Raw genomic sequence first — 21,713 nt, forward strand, 5'->3', positions numbered from 1 at the left:
CTCTGTCTCTCTCTCTCTCTCCTTTCTCAGGGTCTTTATACACAGCACTGGCTGTCCTGGAGCTTACCGTGAAGACCAGGCTAGCCTCTTCTGCCTGTCTCTGCCTCTTGAGTACTGGGATTAAAGGCATGGGCCACCATGCCTGCCTCTACACCCCTTCTTAAATGAGTTCCCGGCTGACACATTTTGCTCAAAGACATTTTGTGTTGAATTTTCTGTCACTTTCTACCAAACGAATCCTGCTGGTTACCACCTTAACCCTTTACTTTATTATTATTATTATTATTATTATTATTATTATTATTATATTTTCAAGAATAATTTTATTAGCGTAAAAATCCTTGAGGGCAGGTCAGCCATGAACCTCAGAGGCTGCCCAGAGGAGGAGTCTGGAGAAGAAAATGGAAAAGCTCTATGCCATGGAGGTGAGACACATGGCAGGCAAGCACACACATGTCGGGGAGGGAGGGCTTAGAGAAAGAGTAAGGAAGCCCAACGTGTTCAGAAAAGCATGCTTTTCGGGAATGCAGGCAGACTTACATAGCTGCAGTTGTGGCCTGGGGAGAAATTGCTGAGGCTCCTTCTTTTAAATAGGAAAGGGGTTTTGGGAGGGTAAAGAAGTCAGGAGGCAATATGGGAAGTGACAACTAACAGGAGAGGCCATTTGAAAAGCCGAATGGATGCTTTTGAAACATGAGAAGTATTTAAATGGAGTCACCATATAATGTTTGAAAGAATGCCCAACAAGACGTCTTATGCCACCAGGTAAAACCTTCAGTGCTCGGTCTGGGGTTAGGAAGTCATTGGCCAAAGGGGTTCCATAAGCGCCCCTCTAAAACATCGTAGCCTATTGATGAGGCTATTGGTTACTCTCTGTAATCTGATGGCAATCTCTCTATTACTGAAGACATAATTGCTGTCACAGAACATTTGAGAAATTGAGCTGGTGCCCAACTAGAAGCTCCACTGTTGTTCACTGTGCCAGGAAGAGGGCAGAATGTCACCGTGAGTATCACCCAGCCACAAACCCTGTGACCTGTAACAGCAACTGCCTTGTAAGATGTATTGATGCAGTAGTGTATAAATGCTGTGGTAGGAACCAACCACTTATTGATTGGATTCAAGGTCCACTTCATGTCATGGAACCCCTACCTGACAATACTGAAGTGGCCAAAATCCACTAGATAGATCATAGGTTCAAGGGGAAAAGTTAACTATTATTATTCTGTTAAAGAAACAGCAATAAAACTCCCAAAGACATACTGTTATACCTCTAGATCAGATCACAACTCAACCCTCACTAGATGCTTCTCTTTTATTTTTGACTCAAGGTCTCATGTAGCCCAGGCTGGCCCAAAGTTATGATCTAGCTGAGGCTAGCCTTAAACTTACGATTTTCTTTCCTCTGCCTTCTAAGTCCTGGAATTACTGATATGCACCACCACTGTATAATGCTGGCTACTGTATAATCCATTCAACAACTGGGAATTAGAGGAACTGAGACACGGAGAAGATACGTGCGTTATGCAGTAGAGATAGGATTGAATAGGATTTCCCTTCCTCAGGAACCTTAGAAAGAGGCTGGAGTCTCCTACTTAGCTCAGTCAGACACTCCAGTCAATGGTAGAAAACTCAGATGGAAAACAGAGCCCTGGCTCCCCTGCAGCCACAGGTAAGGATAGAGCTCTGGTGTTCTCAGTGCCATATACCCTTTCCTTGGAAGACAAGCACAAATTGGAGAAGGGCCTCCATCAATCACGGAAGGCTTATTCTTGATGTCAAGGGCTTGGAGGTTTGTAGATGGCCCAACGCCTTCTGTTCTTTCCAGGACAGACACTTCAGTGTCTGACTGTCAGAGCATCACTTCCTTCTTAGAAGATACTGTAGCCTGATAAAATACAAACACTTCTCAGGCCTCCCAGGACTGCCATCCTGGGTTACTAAGGGTCGTGACAGTCTTGTAGTGAGGAGTTTGGGTACCAGGTACATGGTAGGGACCCTCGGAGATAGGTCACTGTGTAAGGAGAGAAAGGTTCAAAAAGGGGCATCCAAGAATTGGGAGGGTTTTGACTGGTTAAGGGTGCAACTCAGCCATATGACTTTGAAAATGGGATAAAACAATAGAATATTAGGGAGTTGCTTCGAAACAGCCCAGAGATAAAGGAAGTGGGCAGAGACACTGATGAAGTGGACAGGTTAATGATAGTTGAAGCTACATTATAGGTTCAGCCATACTTGAGCATGGTTGATAATCTGATAACTAAATTCCTTTTGTTTGTTTGTTTATTTGGTTGTGTGTGTGTCTGTGTGTCTGTGTGTGTCTGTATGTGTGTGTGTGTCTGTGTGAAGATCAGAGGACAATTTTTGGGAGTTGGCTCTCTCCTTCCATGATGTGGGTTCTGGGGATTGGTGGCAAGGGCTTTTTACCAGCTGAACCATTTCACTGGCTATAGCCTGTGTAAAATTTAAGATGTATCAAATAATTTAAATTTTCTTTGGAGACAAGGTCGGCTTGTAGACCAGGCTGGCCTCCCACTCCCACTCATAGAAATCCACCTGCCTCTGCCTCCTGAGTGCTTGGATTAAAAGTATGCACCACCATGCCCATCTCCAAATAATTTAATTAAAAAAAATATATTTATGTATGTGTTTGGGTGCTTTGTTTGCATGTAACTCTGTGCACCATATGGAGGCCAGACTGGGTGTCAATTCCCCTGGGAATGGAATTATAGACACTTGTGAGCCGCCATGTGGGTGCTGGGAATCAAACCTGGGTCCGAGGAGCAACCAGTGTTGATAACCACTGAGCCACCTAAGTTTGGAGATGGGAGCTCAGACTGGCCTCAGATTCCTGAGCTCAGTGACCTCTGGCTTTGGTCTCCCCCCAAAATTGCAACTACAGGCTCAGGTCATTATGACCTCCTATGATGAATACTTTTAATATAATGTTTATTTATTATAAAAAGCCTTTCTCACGCATATTTTATATACACCTCACCAGTGATACAGATACACACAGACACAGCCCCCCCCCCCGCCCGCCTCTCACTCACACACACACACTTTAAAGACAGCAAAACTGAAGCTCAGAGTGGCTAGGTCATTGACACAACACAGAATCGAGTTGAACCTTGGGATCCCAATTCCAATTACAAGATAAGTTGGAGGCAAGAGGCAGCTGAGGTGGTTTGAGCAGCCTGTGGTTGCTAGGGGCCATGTCATTACCCTGGGAGCCCCCGCACTATCCACTTCTAAGCCCAGCTCCTAGGCAGCCAGGCCTCTGCTTAATTGGTATGGCACAGACCCCAGCGGGACCCCAGGGAGTCATTGAGTGCACAGTGGAAAGCGCCCAGCCACTGACTTCACGTGCTGCTTGGTAGTTAAGAAAACACAGTCCAGCCCAGCAGGCCCTGGACCCTTTCACAGGCATCTTGAGAGCTGCTGCCTGAACATCTGGGTCTGATAAAGGGAGACCCACGTGGGCTCCCCTGCCCCCTTTCCCAGAGCCATTTCCGCACATACCCTTGAAGCTCTGCGCCTGTGGCTGCCCCGTTCTTTCCTTTCCCAAACATATGGATTCCCAGCTCCTATTTCAAACTCCAGCGCTGGGCTGCTGTAAACTCCCCAAAGCTCCCAATTTCCTTTTTCCATTGCTCATTCTTTCCCAAAGTGCTTGAAAAAAAAAGCCCCCTTTTACCTCTGTTCCAGCTTCCCTGTTTGTGAAAGGAGGGCAGGGAGAAGAGCTGTCAATCACCAGGGTGACTGGCAGGAGCTTCAACTCAACAAGCCTGAGAGATGGAGGTGTGTGGGGGTTGGGGGAACCTGAGGAACTCACCATGGGGAAAGCCTCAACTCCCCCAAATCATTCACGCTGCAGGAGGCCTGAGGCCCAGCCATCTGCTCCCTTCTGGCTGGCTGAAACTTCCCCTTTGAAAAATCACTAATGAAAGGGGGGGTGGGTGGGAGGGGGCACGGTGTGGGCACAGTTCCCAGAAGGTTACTGCTGAAGTGGGTGTGTGCCATTTGGGCAGCTAGGGGCAAGTCCTTGCCTGCTTCTTACCCTGTGGCCTTCTGCTTCTTCTTCTAATGTCAACTTTCCTCTCAAAGAAGAGAGAGACAGGTCTCTGTACTACAAGGCCAGACACATCAGCTGCGAGGGGGGATGGGAGACAGGATATACAAGCACCAGGGGCCTTAGGGACAGAAGGTATTCCTCCCAGACAGAGGTCAAGAGGCCTCAGATGCCCTTAGGGATCCAGCAGGCCATGTAAATGTTCTGGGGGCGGGGGGAGGGAGGAGAGGGATATAAAAGACAGAGTGCCACAGTAGGGACTAGAAATGAAGTACTCTCAGCAAAGGCAGTGTGCTGATTGGGTTATGACAACTGGACATAAACATATGTAAGAAGGGAATCATATGTATGTATGTATGTATGTATGTATCCATCAATCTATCATCTATATATCTATCTACCATCTATCTGTCTGTCTAGATCTGTCTATCTATCTATCTATCTATCTATCTATCTATCTATCTATCTATCTACATTATCTTTTTTTTTTTTTTTGATACAGGGTTTCTCTGTGTAACCCTGGCTATCCTGGAACTCACTATGTAGACCAGGCTGGCCTTGAACTCACAGAGATCCGCCTGCCTCTGCCTCCCAAGTGCTGGGACTAAAGGCATGTACCACCACTGCCCAGCTCTATCTATTTTCTTTCTTTCTTTCTTTCTTTCTTTCTTTCTTTCTTTCTTTCTTTCTTTCTTTCTTCCTTCCTTCCTTCCTTCCTTCCTTCCTCTCTCTCTCTCTTTCTTTCTCTCTCTCTCTCTCTCCCCTTCTTTCCTTCCTTCCTCTTCATTCCTTTCTTTCTTTCTTCCCTTCTTTCTTTCTTTCTTTCTTTCTTTCTTTCTTTCTTTCTTTCTTTCTTTCTTTCTTCCTTCCTTCCTTCCTTCCTTCCTTCCTTCCTTCCTTCCTCTCTCTCTCTCTCTCTCTCTCTCTCTCTCTCTCTCTCTCTCTCTCTCTCTCTTTTTGAGTCAGGGTCTTACTATGTAGCTTTGGCTGGCCTGGAAATCATCGTGTAGACTGGGTTGACCTCATGCAGAATGCTTCTGCCACTGAGTTCTGGGACTAACGGGCACAACATGCCCAGCAGAAGAGGAAATCTTAACTGAGAAAATGTTTCTTCCATCAGATTGCCTGAGAGCGAGCGTGAAGGGCATTTTCTGGATTAATGATTGACTTGGGAGGGTCTAGCTCACTGGAGATGACATGGGCCTTAGGCAAGCATTCCTGGATTGGATAAAAAAGCAGACTAAGAAAGCCTCAGGAAGCAAGCCAGCAAGCAGTGTTCTTCCCTGGTCTCTGTTCCTGTCTGTAGGTACCTGCCTTGAGTTCCTGCCCTGACTTCCCTCAGGGATGGGGTGTTACCTCAGAGTTGTAAGGTGAAATAAACCCTCGTCATGAAGTCTAGCAGAACACTAGAAACCTAAGATGGGCAGTGACCTCTGAGCCAAGAACTGACTGTTACTCTGGAAGGGTGGGAGCGCTATGCTGCCAGATTCTCCATCTCCCCCCAAAAGCAGAGCAGGACTGCACACAACATCTCCCAGTTGGGGAAAAGAGCTGAATGAAAGAAATTCCCAAGGCTGGCATGATGTGCCAAACCAAACTCTATAGCAGTCTGCACGCCCTGGAACACCCTACCATTTGGAGCCTAGCCTAGATGCTGGGTCTGCAGGACTTCAGGGAGTCAGAGAATACAAGGGAAGAAGCCAGCAGGGAGCCAAATAAAACTCCCTGCTGTGTGAGGTCCTCAGCAGCAAGCTGAAAAGGCCCAGCTCCTCGGACATGGACGGCTCACCATCTCACCCATGAAGCTCCTGCCTCTGTGATTTTGACCTCATACTGTCTTTACCAGTGGGTGCTAACCAAGGATACCCAACTCATCCCCCCACTCTTCCTCTTCCAAGCCAGCTCAGAACACTTCCTTTCAGGTAGAGCATCAGCTGGCTGACCAGACCAGAGTCAACTCCGAACGTCCATAAGATCTGTCTGCACATAGGAGGGCCAAGTGACGCCTTCTCTCCTTCTACATTCCAAGAGCTGGCTTTTTTTTTTCCCTCTCTGCTCTGATTTTGTTCTTTTGACATAAAATCTTTCTTGCTACACAACCCAGGCTGGCCTTAAACTCAAGATCCTCCTGCCTCAGTTTCCCAGAGGTCTAGGATTACAGGTGTGTACCATCACAACAGGACTCAGGCTATTTTTAAAAAGAAAATGAATGTGTTTCAAGAAAGAAGAAAAAAAAAAGGTTTCCCATAGTTGAGAGAGTAAATAGGGAAACCAAAGCAAAGAGTTTGGGGAATAACATATTAAAGTGTTAACTGCTTTCTCCTTTTCCTGCCCCTCCCCCTCTCTTTGCCCCTCCCCCTCCCTCCTCCTCCTCTTTAAAGATATTTAGGATCAAAGTTTTGCCCTCATATATGTTAGTTATACTTCTGGCCCCAATATTCAGTTTTTAAAAATTCAGGTGTTTTCTTGAACTGTATACATCATAAAAATAAGGGGGTTTTGTCGTTGTTTCTGAGACAGGGTCTCACCACGTAACTCTGGCTAGCCTGGAACTCACTATATAGAGAAGACTGATCGTAAACTCTCAGAGCTCCTCCTTCCTCTGTCTCCCCTCCTGAATGCTGTTATTACATGTGTGCGCCACCACACGCAGCTAGAATAAGTTTTGTTTGTTTGTTCCATCCTTTGTTTTTTTTTGTTTTTGTTTTTGTTTTTTCGAGACAGGGTTTCTCTGTGTATCCCTGGCTGTCCTGGAACTCACTCTGTAGACCAGGCTGGCCTCGAACTCAGAAATCCGCCTGCCTCTGCCTCCTGAGTGCTGGGATCAAAGGTGTGCACCACCACGCCCGGCCCATCCTTTGTTTTTATAATAGAATGATGCTGGGACTTAAAGTGTAGTACAGGAAGAGAGAGAGAGAGATTATGAATGAGCACAAGTATGAGCTACAGTGGTATACCATGCTGGTGCACACAGTAGGTACTACAGTGGTATACTGTGTTGGTGCACAAAATAGGCACTACAGTGGTATACTGCGACAATACATACAATATGAAGGTACAGTGGTATATTGTGGCAGTGCACACAGTAGGAGCTACAGTGGTATACTGTGGTGGAACACACAGTGGGAGGAGGACAGGTGGCTCCTGCATAGTGGCTGGCCTGAGTTATATAATGAGTTCCTAGCAGCCTAGGTTTCATAGGGAGATCCTAATTTAAAAAAAAAAAAAAAGGTATAAGATTGGGTAGGCTGGTGCATGCATCCATCCCAGCACTGGGGAGGCAGAGGCAGGTAGAGGTAGAGTTCTGACTTCCAGGAGGATGAGGCAAAACCATAGGCAAGTAGGCCAGGGTGATCTATTTCTTTGTTGTCATTGCTTGCTACTGTTGTGCTGCCGGGTAGGTTGTTCTAGCTTTGCCAAACTCTATATATTAAGGAATGAGAGAGATAAGTGGGAGATGACAAGGAGTGAAATTTCAGAGCAAGGGAGAGTGTGTTGCGCAAGCGTCTGCCTTCAGCAGGGAGCACGAAGGCATGTCTGGGTGTGTGCTCGAGGGTACTACAGTCCTGGCTCATGTGCAGGCATGTCTGGGTGTGTGCACACAGGTGTTACAGTCCCGGTGTGTGTGCAGGCCAATTGGTACATGTGCTGGGTTCTCATACTTCAGTAAATGCCATCTCTATGTCTCTAGCCTCCCACTGTCCATTTCCCAACTCAATGCTATATGCATTCGAAATGTGTTTGGGGGACACTTTTTATTACCCGGCCTTGTGATCTGCAGTGGAACTTGCAGCAATGGTGTAGTAGCTCAGTGGTACGTTTGCCTAGCATGCACGAGGCCTGAGTTTAATCCCAAGCAATGCCAAAATTAAAAAGCTAGGCCTGATGGTTTACAAATATAATTCTAGCTATGAAGGTAAAAGGATCAGCCTGGACAACTTAGTGAGACCCTGTCTCAAAATAAGAAAAGTAAAAGGAAGGGCGGTGGACATAGCTCTTCAGGTAGCCTGCTGGCCCAGCATAAGCAAGGCCCTAGGCTCAATCTGCAATACAGCGGAAGAGGGGGGTGGGATGGGGGTAGGGAATTAGCTTGTCCTCAGGGGCCCACAGTTTACAAAGAAGGCTGACAGGCGATCAGCAAGGCCATTCAGCAGAGTAAGCACTCTGGAAGAGGAAGCAGAGAGGACCCAAGGGAAGCTGGGTCTAAAAGGCAGTAGGGAGCTGAGATTGTATCCTAGACTGAAAGATTCACTGGGACAGGATAGGGAAGAGGGAAGAAGAGTCTATCAGGTAGGGAAATGGTGCTGACAAAGACCTGCAGGGTGGATCCGCCAGCATTTGAGGACATTCTATTGCTTTAGCTAAGGCAAGTTCTACCTGGGAGGGATTGGGGGGAGTTCTGGGTCTAGGTCTAGAGCCAGCATGGTAGTGGTCATCAGCCAAGGCTGAGAACATTCACTTAGCTAAAAGCATTTTAAAAAACCTCTCCCAGCAGGGCGGTGGTGGCTCACATCTTTGATTCCAGCACTTGGGAGGCAGAGACTTGTGGATCTCTGCATTGGAGGCCAGCCTGCTCTACAGAGTGAATTCCAGAACGGCCAAGGCTACACAGAGAAACCTTGTGTTGAAATCCCAACTCCTCAAGAAAAAAAAAAATCTCTTCTGAGTCAGGCACGGTGGCCCAACAGTCGCAACTGTCATGCCTGCCACTCAACGGGCAGGGGCAGGATTGTGAGATCTGTTCTATAGTAGCACATGCACAAACACACACAAACACACACAAACACACACACACATCATAGAAGCAAGGTGTGAAAATCTTCTAAATCCAGCACTTGGGAAACAGGCAAGAGACTCAGGAGTTCAAGGTCATTCCCGGTTCTTAGTAAAGTCAAGGCCAGCAGAAGATGCAGGAAACCTTGATGCAACCAAACAAAAGATCAAAAGCAGACTCTAAGACAAACTGACTATTAAGATCCCATTTACAAAGGACATTCGCACATTTTCTTTTTTTTTTTTTTTTTTTTTTTTTTTTTTTTTTTTTGGGTTTTCGAGACAAGGTTTCTCTGTATAGCTCTGGCTGTCCTAGAACTCACTCTGTAGACCAGGCTGGCCTCGAACTCAGAAATCCGCCTGCCTCTGCCTCCCAAGTGCTGGGATTAAAGGTATACGCCACCATTGCCTGGCTTCTTTCTTTTTTCTTTCTTTCTTTCTTTTTTTTTTTTTTTTTTTCGAGACAGGGTTTCTCTGTGTATCCCTGGCTGTCCTGGAACTCACTCTGCAGACCAGGCTGGCCTCGAACTCAGAAATCTGCTTGTCTCTGCCTCTCGAGTTCTGGGATTACAGGCGTGTGCCACCACGCCCAGCCAGGCATTTTCTTCTACTACTGCACCTCACTAGCACACGGAGATGAGGCTGGCCTTCAACTCCTGGATCCCTCTGCCTTTGCTTCCCGAGGGTTATCAACATAGTTCCTTGAGCCATATGACACACCCACTTTGCACTATTATTGCAACAGCATCTCAGTATGTCCAAGCCAACCTTCATCCCTCAAAGTCGTAGATGACCTTGAACTTACGATTTTCTTGCTTCAATCACCCACTGGCTAAGATTATAGGCATACATTACCATGCCCAGTTTTAAATTTTATTATACAGGAAACTGAAGTCTAAGAAAGAAAAATACCTAAGGTTATCGGCTCTTTCACCTTTCGTGCATGCACCCACAGAACAGGCTTGAACTAGGAGCTGTGGTTCCATCAGGGAGGAACACAGACATTTCCTATTCAACCTTCAACAAATTGAAATCCTGATCCCAATTCCAGGGCTCTTCGCAGAACCCAGCACCCCGTTTGGATTTGTCATTTCCAGGGGCCTGGGTGCCTAGGTGCCTTCTTAATCTACCATCCCTGGGACGACCAACCAAAGAGCACAGTAATTGTTATGCAAATGTAATGTCTACACGCGGTGCTGAACCAGACCTTACACGACTCTCCAATATAGAGATGCAGCACGGACCAAGTTTGTTTCCCCGTCTGAATGGGAGCCTTCTCAGCCCACTTTTACTCACTGTGAATGCTTTTACACTCTCACCTTTGGCTCGTCTCCTTCCAAGCACCAATGTACAGAAGTAGAAATGAGATAAAGGTTGTTTCAAAGGCAAAGGAGGAAAAGAAAGGGGGAAGGCGGGAGCAGAAAGTAAACCATAGAGAAGACGGAACCACCTTTACCTTCCACACAACCCTGCTGAGAGCCAGCCTTAGCCAAGGTCAGGGATGCCAGGCAAACCCCACCCAGACAGATATCCCGGAAAGCGGCCTGGGAGTGGCTGGTGCATGTCCCCAGAGCCTGGGCAATGTTATTTCCTGGGCAACTACAAGTCACACAGGATGAAAGCTATGACTGCACGTCTGGGGCAGGATGGGAGGCTTTGCCAGAAGGTGGGGGTGGGGCAGGAGCCCGGGAGGAGGGGCTGAGCCTTGGCTGGCTCCGCACAGACACAGACACGTCTCTTCATTTTTCCAGACTGGAAAGAGCTGTTTGGGCTGTGCACATTTGCAGAGAGTCATGGTCTTTACTACGCTTCCTGGCTCCCTCCGCAGCTCGCCTTTTGTCATTCAGTCAAAACCCAGCTTGTATTTTTCATGAGGAGAGCTAAACAGACTGTGGGGTCTCTTCCCCCCATGTTGTGCTCAAAAGCACATCACAAGTGACTTAAAAAGCCCCACCTCCTCACTTGGACAGCAGGGGTTGGGGGTGGCATGCTATAGAGACAAAGACCCAAGTTTAGACAAACATTGTCTCCCGGTTGGAGGTGCGCTCACACTATTTTCCTAGTGAGAGAGAGAGAGAGAGAGAGAGAGAGAGAGAGAGAGCGCCCGCGCGCGCGCACACACACACTTTTTTTTTCCTTCTTTTTTTTTTTTTTTTTTTTTTTTTGGTTTTTCGAAACAGGGTTTCTCTGTATAGCCCTGGCTATCCTGGAACTCACTTTGTAGACCAGGCAGGCCTCGAACTCAGAAATCCGCCTGCCTCTGCCGTGCCACCACGCCCGGCTTTTTTTTTTTTTTTTTAAAGCAAAATACTATACCAATATCCAATTCCAGTACTTTACGCATGTCTCTTCCTTATCTATACTGCCAGGAGCACAGGTAGGGCCAGAAATAAGTTAGTTAATTTTTTAAAATGCCTTCTTGCCAAAATGCACCCTCCCCCAAATGTTTCTACCCAGAGAACCCTCATCCATCCAATAGCAAATGTGTGTACGTGCATTTCCCATGCCAACCAATTCTCCAACACCAGCTGGTGCCTACGATGCAATTCAGTTCCGAGAGTGACTACCTACAGTTGGCATGAGAGCCCACAGGTTGAAGGCTCAGTCCCAGAGACCATCTATACTTCAAAAGCTCCACACATCCGAGAGAACTGTGACCCAGGTCACAAGTTCTGTCTCAAGAAAACAAAGAGAGGGATGGGGAGTCGGCTCATCAGTTAAGAGCACTTGCTGCTCCTGCAGGGACCTGAGTTCGACTCTCAGAACCTGCACAATGACTTGCAACCATCTGTAACTCTGGTCCCAAGGGATTCAAAGTCCTCTTCTTGGCTACCAAGTTCACATATGATATGAATACAAACGTTCAGGCAAAACACTCATACACATAAAAATATTAAGTCAAGCCGGGGCAGTGGTGGCACACCTTTAATCCTAGCACTTGGAAGGCAGAGGCAGGTGGATTTCTGAATTCGAGGCCAGCCTGGTCTACAGAGTGAGTTCTAGGAAGGCCAGAGCTACACAGAGAAACCTTGTCTCTAAAAACAAAACAAAACAAAAAAAACCCCAAAACAACAACAAAAAATTAATTATTTTTTAGAGAAAGAAATGGAAGCACTCTAAGTGAACACCTAGAAATGAATAGGTAAACAAATTATATATAGTACATCTAACATGGAGTAGGGCTGGCATGGTTTACAGTCCTGTAATCCCAGCACTTGGGAAGCAGAGACAGGACCCATGCAAGTTTGAGGGTAGCCTGGTTTATGTAGCAATCCTGTCTCTAAATATATAAATATCAAAATGCAATAGTATTCAGCACTGAAAAGACAGAGACTTCTAACAAATGTTCAGGGGAAGCCGGTGGCGCATGCCTTTAAGCCAGTCCTCAGTTAAGACCGAGGCAGGCCAATCTCTTTAAATCTGAGGCTAGCCTGGTCAACATAGTGAACTTCAGGACAGCCAGGAGGGCTACACAAAGAAACCCTACGATGAACCAGATTGCCTCCATCTTAGACTTGAAAGCTATCTTTTAGCAAAGACAAATTTGGTTCATTCCTGCTTATGATTAAACCTCTTTTTTCTCAAGGATTTGGTTATGCCCCATCTGCAACCTTAACTACAAATGGTTCTATACTGCATGTTCCAGGAAACAACAATCATATCTTTTTTTCAAAAAGTTGTTATAATCATCTTGAAACCCTACCTTTGTTTCAAAATGTTGTTACGACTACCTGTTGTTATGACTACGTATTAAGACCACCTTATTATATTTCTCTAACTCCGCCTATTTGCCTGCCAAATCCCCCAATCAGAAAACCCCTTACTTCTGAACTATAAAAACTTTATCTTCCCCACACCCAATGCTGACCCTCTCTTTTAAAAAAAGATTTATTTATTCATGCATTTTATGCATATGAGTGTTCTGTCTTCATGCACATCAGAAGGGGAAATTAGATCCCATCATAGATGGCTGTGAGCCACCATGCGGTTCCTGGGAATTAAACTTAGGACCTCTGGAAAAGCCTTCAAGTGCTTTTAGCTGCTGAGCCATCTTTCCAGCCTCCCAAAAGCTGACTGCTTGAACCCCACCTTAGGGGGCTGCAGCCCATGTACATGGATGGAAAAGCTTGGTTTAATTAATATGGCCAAGATGATTGGCGTTGGTAGTCTTTCCCCTTGAATCTTTGGGATTCACACTCATGTATATGAATGCTTGGCCATCGAGAGTGGCATTTTTAGGAGGTGTGGCCTTGTTGGAGTGGGTGTGGCCTTGTTGGAGTAGGCGTGGCCTTGTTGGAGGAAGTGAGTCCCTGGAGTGGGCTTTGATGTCTCATATGCTCAAGCTACACCCAGTGTGACCCATGGTTCCCTTATGCCTACGGATCAAGATGTAGAACGCTCAGCTACCTCTCCAGCATCATGACTGCATGCCCTCCATGTTTCCCGCCATGACGATAATAGACTAAACCTCTGAACTGTAACCCAGCCCCAATTGCATGCTTTCCTTTGCTTTCCTTTACAGGAGTTGCCGTGGTCATGGTGTCTCTTCATAGCCATAGAAACCCTAACTAAGACACCCTTCAGGTTGGCTGGTTGGCTAAACAGCCTCCTGAAACACAGGGAACTACTCTTCTTCCATTTGCCAATTTTTTAAATAAAGGATGCAAGTCGGCAACAGCCAAATAGGAGAGATGCAGCACCAGGCAGGTGGGTGAGGCAGGGAGCAGAGCCTTGCTTTCTTCTGGGCCAGCCGACTGCCCGAGGCTCAGTCAGTTCACCCCAAGGTCTCTAACTCTCCTAGGCTGCCAGCACTCCTCTATCCTTCCCAGAGAGAGGGAGAGAACTGCTCTAGAAAGTTCCAAGCCTCTAATCTCTCCATTCTTAAGTGAATGGCTGAGAGAGGGACTAGGAAGGGGCCTCACCTTGGGTCTATTAGCATAACGAGGTGTGATTGGGGAGGGGTCATTAGAATAACAAATGCCAGTCCTTCAGGAAACTCCAAGGCTTTAAGTTCTCTAGCGTTAGGGACCAAGACAAAGGCCAGATGCCCATCTCATGACCGCAGTCCCAGATGCCAGGAGAGGAAGTCATCTGAGGAGACATTGTATGCGAAGACGAATTAAATACATACATACATACATACATACATACATACATACATACATACATACATAAAAATAAAGTGCTCAGTGCACTAAAGGATGGAGAGGGTTCAGCATCAATGTTCCTTTCTCAGTACTAGAGAGAGAACTCAGGGCCATGTGTATGCTAGGCAAGTGAGTGCTCCCAAAGTCTACACTGGGTTTTTTCTTGTTTTGTTTTAACTAAAAAAAAATAATAAAATAAATAATAATAATAAATAACAATGTTGATGCATGTGTTTTATTTTGTGTGTATCTTTTGATTGCATGTATGTATGTGCACCACATGCATTCCTGCCCCCTGCAGAGGTTAGAAGATGTATGTCTACTCCCCTGGAAGTGGGGAGAATATAAAACACCCTGCGGCTGCTGGAAACTGAACCTAGATCGGTCCACAAGAGCAACAAGTGACCCTAACCACTGGACAACCTCTCAGTTCCCCCACTTCTTTTCCTTTCCTTTCCTTTTTCTATTATTTCTTTCCTTTCCTAGTTATTGATTTTTAAGTATTTAGAGCCTGGTATGATGGTGCCCACCTTTAATCCTAGCACTTATGAGGCAGAGGCAGTGGGTTCAAGACCAATCTGGTCTTTATAGTGAGTTTCAGAGCTATGTAGAGAGGCCTTGTCTCAAAAACAAACAAAAAAGGATTGTGTGTGTGCGTGTGTGTGTGTGTGTGTGTGTGTCTGTAAGTGTGTGCACACATGCATGATGTATATGTACGTGCACGGGGGTGCATTCACAGTTCATAGGTGAAAGTGGGAGGACAACTTGGGGACCACAGCGGGTAAAGACACTTGCTGCTCATGATGACCTGAGTCTGGTCCTCACAATCCACTGGCAGAAGGAAAGAACCAACTCCTGTAAACTGTCCTCGGACCCCCACACGCACCATGTGGGGCACTTGAGCATGTGCTCCATACAGATGTAATAAGCACATTTTTGACACCAAGGCTGTACCTGAGGAAAAGGCTTTCCCAGGCCCTCCACACCACACATCAAGGTTCTACAAGCTTAATGCAAGCCAAAGAGCTCAAATCTACCTAATACCAGGAGTGCGCATTTAACTGATCTCGCTCAAACAACCTAAAAAGCACGGGTTCCTGGGGTGGGGGAGGGTCTCACATTCAGAGATGATATACAATGACAATGTATTTCCAGGCAACCTCTGGCCTCTCCAGACGAGAAGGTAAGTAACCAGGTACCCCATGCTGCAAGTTAGCACCATGGGAACATTGTAACAAAAGTCCTCACCCTGCTCTGGGCTGGCAAAGCACAAAGCCATCCTTCACCGTATAAAAACTGAAAGAATTCAGGAGGTAGTGGTAAACAGATGTCTGTGAGCTCGAGGCCAGCGTGGTCTACATATCACAACTGGGACTGTCTCAGAAACAAACAAACAAACAAACAAACAAACAAACAAAAAACAACCAACAAGGAAATAAAAACCAGCCATGGTGGCTTATGACGGTATTCTTGTCACTCAGGAAACCAGGTGGGAGAAATGGCACAAATCTGAGGCCAGCCCAGTCCATATAGTGGGCTCTAGGCCAGCCAAAAAGACAGCAAAGAAAGAGAGCAGGAGAGCAGACAGGAGACAGGTCACCGCTTTCCTTTCTGAAGTAGAAAGGCAGGGATGGGAACCGGGTTTCGGTTGCCATGGAGATGGGAATGGGTGTTGGCTGGGGCTGGCAGTAGCTGCAGCTGAGGTGGAACAGGCTGCTTGGGAGCTGGGCCCTGTGGCAAAGGGGGCTTCCAGCTGGGAAGATGTCAGCAGACCTACCTGAGAGGAAGAGGTAGGAAAGGAGACAGACGCTGTCTCAGACTCCGGAGCCCACGGATTCTGCAGTCGTCAGGAGAGCCACAGAGCAGGCTGTGTGTGTGTCTGTGTCCTGTAAGTGTCCCACAGGCCTGAAAAACAAGAAGCAAAATAAACCCAAGGCTTGGAAAATAACTGGAGAGTGTCTGTTGTCACTGAGCTGCAGACTGGAGACACAAGAGGACACCTCCCAGGCACAGGCGCTGGAAGCACTATCCTTCGACTCTGTCCCCAGAGCAGTCATCAAAAAGAGGAGGGGTACAGGGGACCTGGTTTTGCTCCTTCCTCTGTTCTCTGATGCGCAGTGCCTGTGGCAGGGGGAGGTCTCCGTGATGGGGACGTGGGTGGGGGTGGAATCTAGAGGCTTCCAGGCTCTGACTGTTGTCATGCCACGTGCTGGAGAGATAGCCTGGTTAGGCCTACAGCAGGGATGGGCCTCTGCAGTGCCTTTGCTGGGTCTACCTGAGGCAGTGTTATGCTCTCTATTCCTAACCGAGGAAGAGAAATCCCCAGGCTGTTTCTTACAATCAGAGCAGAGTGAGTGGCCAGGACAACCTCAGAAAATAAATGAACTCAAGCTTGGGATTTTTGCCTTTTTTTTTTTTTTTTTTTGCCAGAGATAGGGAAGGGGCCACTAAGATGGCTCAGCAGATAAAGGCACTTGCTGCCAAGCCTGAGGACCCAAGTTCAATCCCCCAGACCCATGGGATGGAAGGACAGAACAGACCCCTCTACAGTTCATTCTCTGGTGTCCACATTCCACCCCATCCCACCACACACACACACACACACACACACACACACACACACACTACACCCCCTCCCCCACACAAATGAATAAATTTATTTAAAAAGAGAAAAAGAGAGTAGCTGGGTTGCTGGAGGTGTGACTGTGTAGAAGAACACTTGTCTAGCATTTCTAAGTACCAGGATTTTATTCCCAGCACTAGGAGAAGAGTAAAAGGAAGAAAGTGTGTGTGTGTGTGTGGGGGGGGGGGGCGGGGTAATGATGAGAAGTGATTTACTTTGTAGGTAGGTTGGTCTTGAACTCATGGTTCAAAAGGTCCTAGTCTCCTAAGTAGCTGGGAAACACACATAAATCCACTAAATACAGTTTTGTTTTGTTTTTTTGTTTTTAATTTATTCCATGTATGTGAGTACACTGTAGCTGTCTTCAGACACACCAGAAGAGGGCATCAGATCCCATCACGGATGGTTGTGAGCCACCAAGTGGTTGCTGGGAATTGAACTCAGGACCTCAGGAAGAAGAGTCAGTGCTCTTAACTGCTGAGCCATTTCTCCAGCCCCCCAACTGAACACAGTTTTCCTTCTTTCCTTCCTCTCCCTCTTCCTTTCTGCCTCCTCCTCTTCCCCTTCTCCCTCCTCCCCCTCCCCCCTCTCCTCCTCCTCCGCCTTCCCCTCCTCCTCTTCCTTCCCCTCCTCTTCTCTTTCTGGAGTTTTATCCAGCAGGTCTCTGAGTGTAGAAGAATCCGTTGACCTCTTGGTGTAAGGTGAAGCTTGCACTTGCATCACAGATGAGGCAATGAGAACTTGATCTTGGAGTCCTGAAACTGCTGGAGGGCTGGCCCGCAGCACAGGGCAGCTGCCATCTCTTCCACCTTCATGATCTGGATCACAGAGTGAGTGCACACTGTGCTGGACACCCATGTCTTGGCATGATGGCGCCAGCAATGGTTAGTCCGGTACTCACTGTCCATGTGTGTGCCACGCTGGGAGTCCTAGCGCAGCCAGAGACTGAAGCTCTTCACAGGCAGAAGCAGCTTCTCAAACGCCAGCCCACGTACACCGACTCCACCATCTCTCCTGATGACTTTATCTTATTTGGCTGGGACAACAAATACCAGCATCGGGACTTGGCTAACATACAGGTGAGTGCAAAGATGCGTATTCGGTACAATGGTGGAGTGTGGCATTTCAGGATGGACAAACAGTACCCCATCACCTGGTACCCCGGAAATGTGCCCAAGGCCTTCATGCCACTCTGGCCATGTTCACTGCTACCCACAAAAGGAAGTGACCTCCTTTTTCAACGTGAATGATAGATCATGGCACCGGGCATCCTCCTCTTGGTCTATGTGTGCGTACAGACACACACACACACACACCATCACCACCCCTGAAAGAAATGGAAAGATCCCATGTTCCAGGCACTGAAGACTCAATATGTGATACCAATCTGACTTCCAGTGATCTACAGATGGAGTCTCATAAAGATACTAGGCATAGGGCTGGAGAGATGGCTCAGCGGGTAAGAGCACTGACTGCCAGTACTTCCAGAGGTCCCAAGTTCAATACCCAGCAACCACATGGTGGCTCACAACCACCTGTCATGAGATCTGATGCCCTTTTCTGGTGTGTCTGAAGACAGCTACAGTGTACTCATATAAATAAATAAATCTTAAAAAAAAAAAAAAGATACTGGGCATAATGTTTTGCTTTGATTTACAGTTCTGAGGCTCCAAACCAGGGGCTTGTACTTGCAAGGAAAGTGCTGTACCCCTGAGCCACAGGTCCATGCCTTTCAGTTTTGATTTTAAGACAGACTCTTGCTTCCAGGTTGGCCTCGGATTCCAATCTTGGAGGCTTAGTTTCTTAAGTACTGAGGATATAGGTGTACTAGCCCCACTCGTGTCTGGCAAAAACAAAGAATTCATACCATAATTCATAAGGAATCCCAGAGGAGTAAGTGGCTGAAATAATCAAGATAGGAAATTGGAAGGCTCATATGTATCCTCCAGCTTCAGAATGAACTACAGAACCACAATTCTCTAGACACGGTGGTAGTGATGTAGAGGAAGCCACCTAGACCAATAGAGCAAAAGAGCAACACTAGATACTAACCCTTGCAGGTTTGATCAACCTACTTCAGGAGGACGCCAGAACTTCTGAGAAGGGATGGGCTCTCCAACAAATGATTTGGCAACTGGACATTCACATACTAAAGACTGATGCTGGGCCCTGATTGCTAATCACGCATAGAAATGAGCTCAGATACATCAAAGGCCTGCATCCTACCGTGGGAACTACAACTCTCAAAGGAGATTATGGGAAAAGGTTTCATGGCCTGACACTTGGGGATGACTTTTTTTTCTTTTCTTTTTTCTTTTGGTTTTTCGAGATAGGGTTTCTCTGTGTAGCCCTGGCTGTCCTGGAACTTTCGCTGTAGACCATGCTGGCCTCGAACTCAGAAATCCACCTGCCTCTGCCTCCCAAGTGCTGGGATTAAAGGCTTGCGCCACCACCGCCTGGCCAGGGATGACTTCTTAAACACGACACTGAAAGCACAGACAGCAAAAGAACAGAACGGATGAATTGAAGCTTCATCAAAATTGAAAACTTCTAAGCCAGGTGTGGTATCACATGCTTTTAGCACGCAGGAAGGAGGCAGAGGCAGGTGGATCTCCGAGTCTGAGGCCAGCCTTGTCTATGGGGTGAGTTCTAGTACAGCCAGAGCTACACAGAGAAACAATGCCTATAAAACCAAACCAAACCTTCTGAGCCTGCTGTGGTAGCACACATACTTGTAATCTCAGCCCCTGGAAAGCTAAGGCAGGAAGACTAAGAAAAGCTTGAGGCAAGCCTCGGCTACACAGTGAGTTCCCGGCAAGCCATCAATGGCTACAGAGTTAGCCTCTGTCTCAAAATAAGCAAAAATAGTCAAGTACAACAAATTAAAACAAAACTGTATGTTTCAAATGACAGAAATTGGAAAGGCAAGTCTAAGACATGGGTCACACCTCTGACAAGGAACTGATAGCCACAGTCTATGACAGAACACCCAGCCGGATTAAAACTCGGGCAAATGGAGGTGAGGAGGAGGTGGCTCATTTGGTTAAGTGCTTGCCCTGTAAGAATGAGATTGTAGGTCCCCAGGATCTAAGCAAAAGCTGGTCTGGCATTTACCCCACCGTATCTAGGGCCAGTCAGAGACACTGTCTCAAATAAAAAGGCTGTAAAGATGGATGGCTTGGGAGTTAAGAATGCTTGTTGCTCTTGTGGAGGACCCAGGTTTGAGTCACAGCATCCATGTGGTGGCTCGAAACCATCTGTAATTCTAGTTCTTAGGAATCTGATCCCTCTTTCATCTCTGTGGGCACTGGGTATATACGTGGTGTTCACACACACATACACACACACTACACGCACATAAAATACTCATACTCATAAAATAAATAAATCTAAAAGAAGGTGAGGATTGGACAAATACCTGCAGTCAACCCCTAGCCTCCATATGCATGTACACACACACAAACATGTGCACACACCCACACATGTATGCATAACACACACATGCACACGCAGACATGCACACGCACACCATAAAACAGGAGCAAAGGATATGAACTGCCATGTCTATAAATATGTTATTCAAATGGAAAATAAATACATGGAAAAAACACTCGGTTGCTGAAGCGGGGTGTGGTGATACATACCCCTAATCCTAGCTTGGGGAGTTGGGGGGAGACCCTCTTTCAAAACACCAAAAAAAAAAAACCTAGAAAAACATCATCACTTCAAGCAGGTAGGAACACAGCTCTGACACAGAACACATACCCAGTACAGACGACTCCCCGGGTTTCAGGCCAGAGAGCCACCTCAATAGAAGCTAAAATTGTAAATTTTGTGACATCCATTTTCACCATCGGAAAATTCATAGCTACACGCAAACATAATTAATGGAAGTGACGCAGAGTCTTTGTCTTGTCAAAGCTCACCACAGGTGCCAAGCCCCACAGGCTTGTACCAGGAGGTCAGTGCTGGCAGGCAGGAGAGAGAGATGAGAGGTGAGGGAGAGCCTTGCCCAGGGCAGGCCTGCAGCCCTGCCTGTCACAGGGTCTGAGGTGGTTAGGTGCTGCGAGGTAGGAGTGTGTCTGTGACTCTGGCTGCTCCAAGGAGGGAAAGGGGACATGCTGCTTGTCACAGCAGTGTCACAGCAGAAGGGGAGGGCCTGGTGGGTTGGAGGGGGTGAGGATGAGGAATCATGTGAACTGGCGGCTGGCGGGGCATCAGGAGAAGACACTCTGTCAGAAGGATGCTATGAGAGGCAGGAGGTGGGTGAGAATTCTGGACAGGAAGGAAGAGGAGGTGACCAGGGAGCCGCTGATCCACTGTCATGAGAGCCCTGTTACCTTAGAAGGGAAACAGGAAGGGATGCTCAGGCCAGAGTAAGGCTGGCGAGGAGTGATGCTTATCTTGTGCACAGCGCCCAAGGAGCTTCAGTGGCATGTGGCAATGTTGGTTCTCTTCTTTAGCTGAGAAAACCGAATCAGGAGATGAAGCAACCTGCCCTGCTTAGGAGCACAGCCAGCCAGCAGGAGGTGGATCTGGGATATGAACCAGCCCTACAGGGATCCTGAACATTGATACATTTTAAGAACTCTTTCCAAGGGCAAGGAAGGGGCATGTATCTCAGTGGTTAGAACACTCACCTATCATGCATGAGACCTGGGTTTAGTCATCAGAACCACAACAAAGGAGTCAGTGTGTGGCCTTGGGGTTAGAGAGGATGTGTGTTTAAGTCCTGTACCATTGTACCATTACCGTTCCGATGAGAGTATTAATACTAGTCTGTAACAAATATACCACACATGATGTCATTGTTGGCTAATTGTAAGATAACTAAACTATAGTAATGTAAGATATTGAAACAGAACTCTGGACTATTGTATCAATTCGGTACATTTAAACTGTTTTTAATAATTTTAAAAACACATACATACTGGACTCCTGCACAAATGTAGTACAGATAAACTCATATACGCACATGTGCATTAGTCTCTCTCTCTCTCTCTCTCTCTCTCTCTCACACACACACACACACACACACACACACACAAAATCAATCTTTAAAAAAGTAAATAAGGCCAGGTACTTTTAATCCCAGCAC

At 46.9% G+C, this 21,713-nt stretch overlaps 1 protein-coding gene and 1 pseudogene across 3 annotated transcripts in view; both read right to left on the reverse strand.

Annotated features, from left to right (window-relative positions):
* Positions 1 to 21,713, reverse strand: part of Chd9 (chromodomain helicase DNA binding protein 9) — a 234,216-nt gene that overhangs the window by 197,642 nt on the left and 14,861 nt on the right. For all 3 annotated transcript variants that reach the window (XM_029480616.2, XM_029480617.2, XM_029480612.2), the window contains exon 2: positions 15,770 to 15,897. The gene's annotated coding sequence lies outside the window, so the exon portion shown is untranslated. The remainder of the gene's footprint in view (positions 1 to 15,769; positions 15,898 to 21,713) is intronic.
* Positions 17,316 to 17,801, reverse strand: LOC110300876 (large ribosomal subunit protein eL20 pseudogene; annotated as a pseudogene).

This window comes from Mus caroli, unplaced genomic scaffold (assembly GCF_978045245.1).
Source record: "Mus caroli unplaced genomic scaffold, Mus_caroli_1 scaffold_10, whole genome shotgun sequence".
NCBI classification, from domain to species: Eukaryota; Metazoa; Chordata; class Mammalia; order Rodentia; family Muridae; genus Mus; species Mus caroli.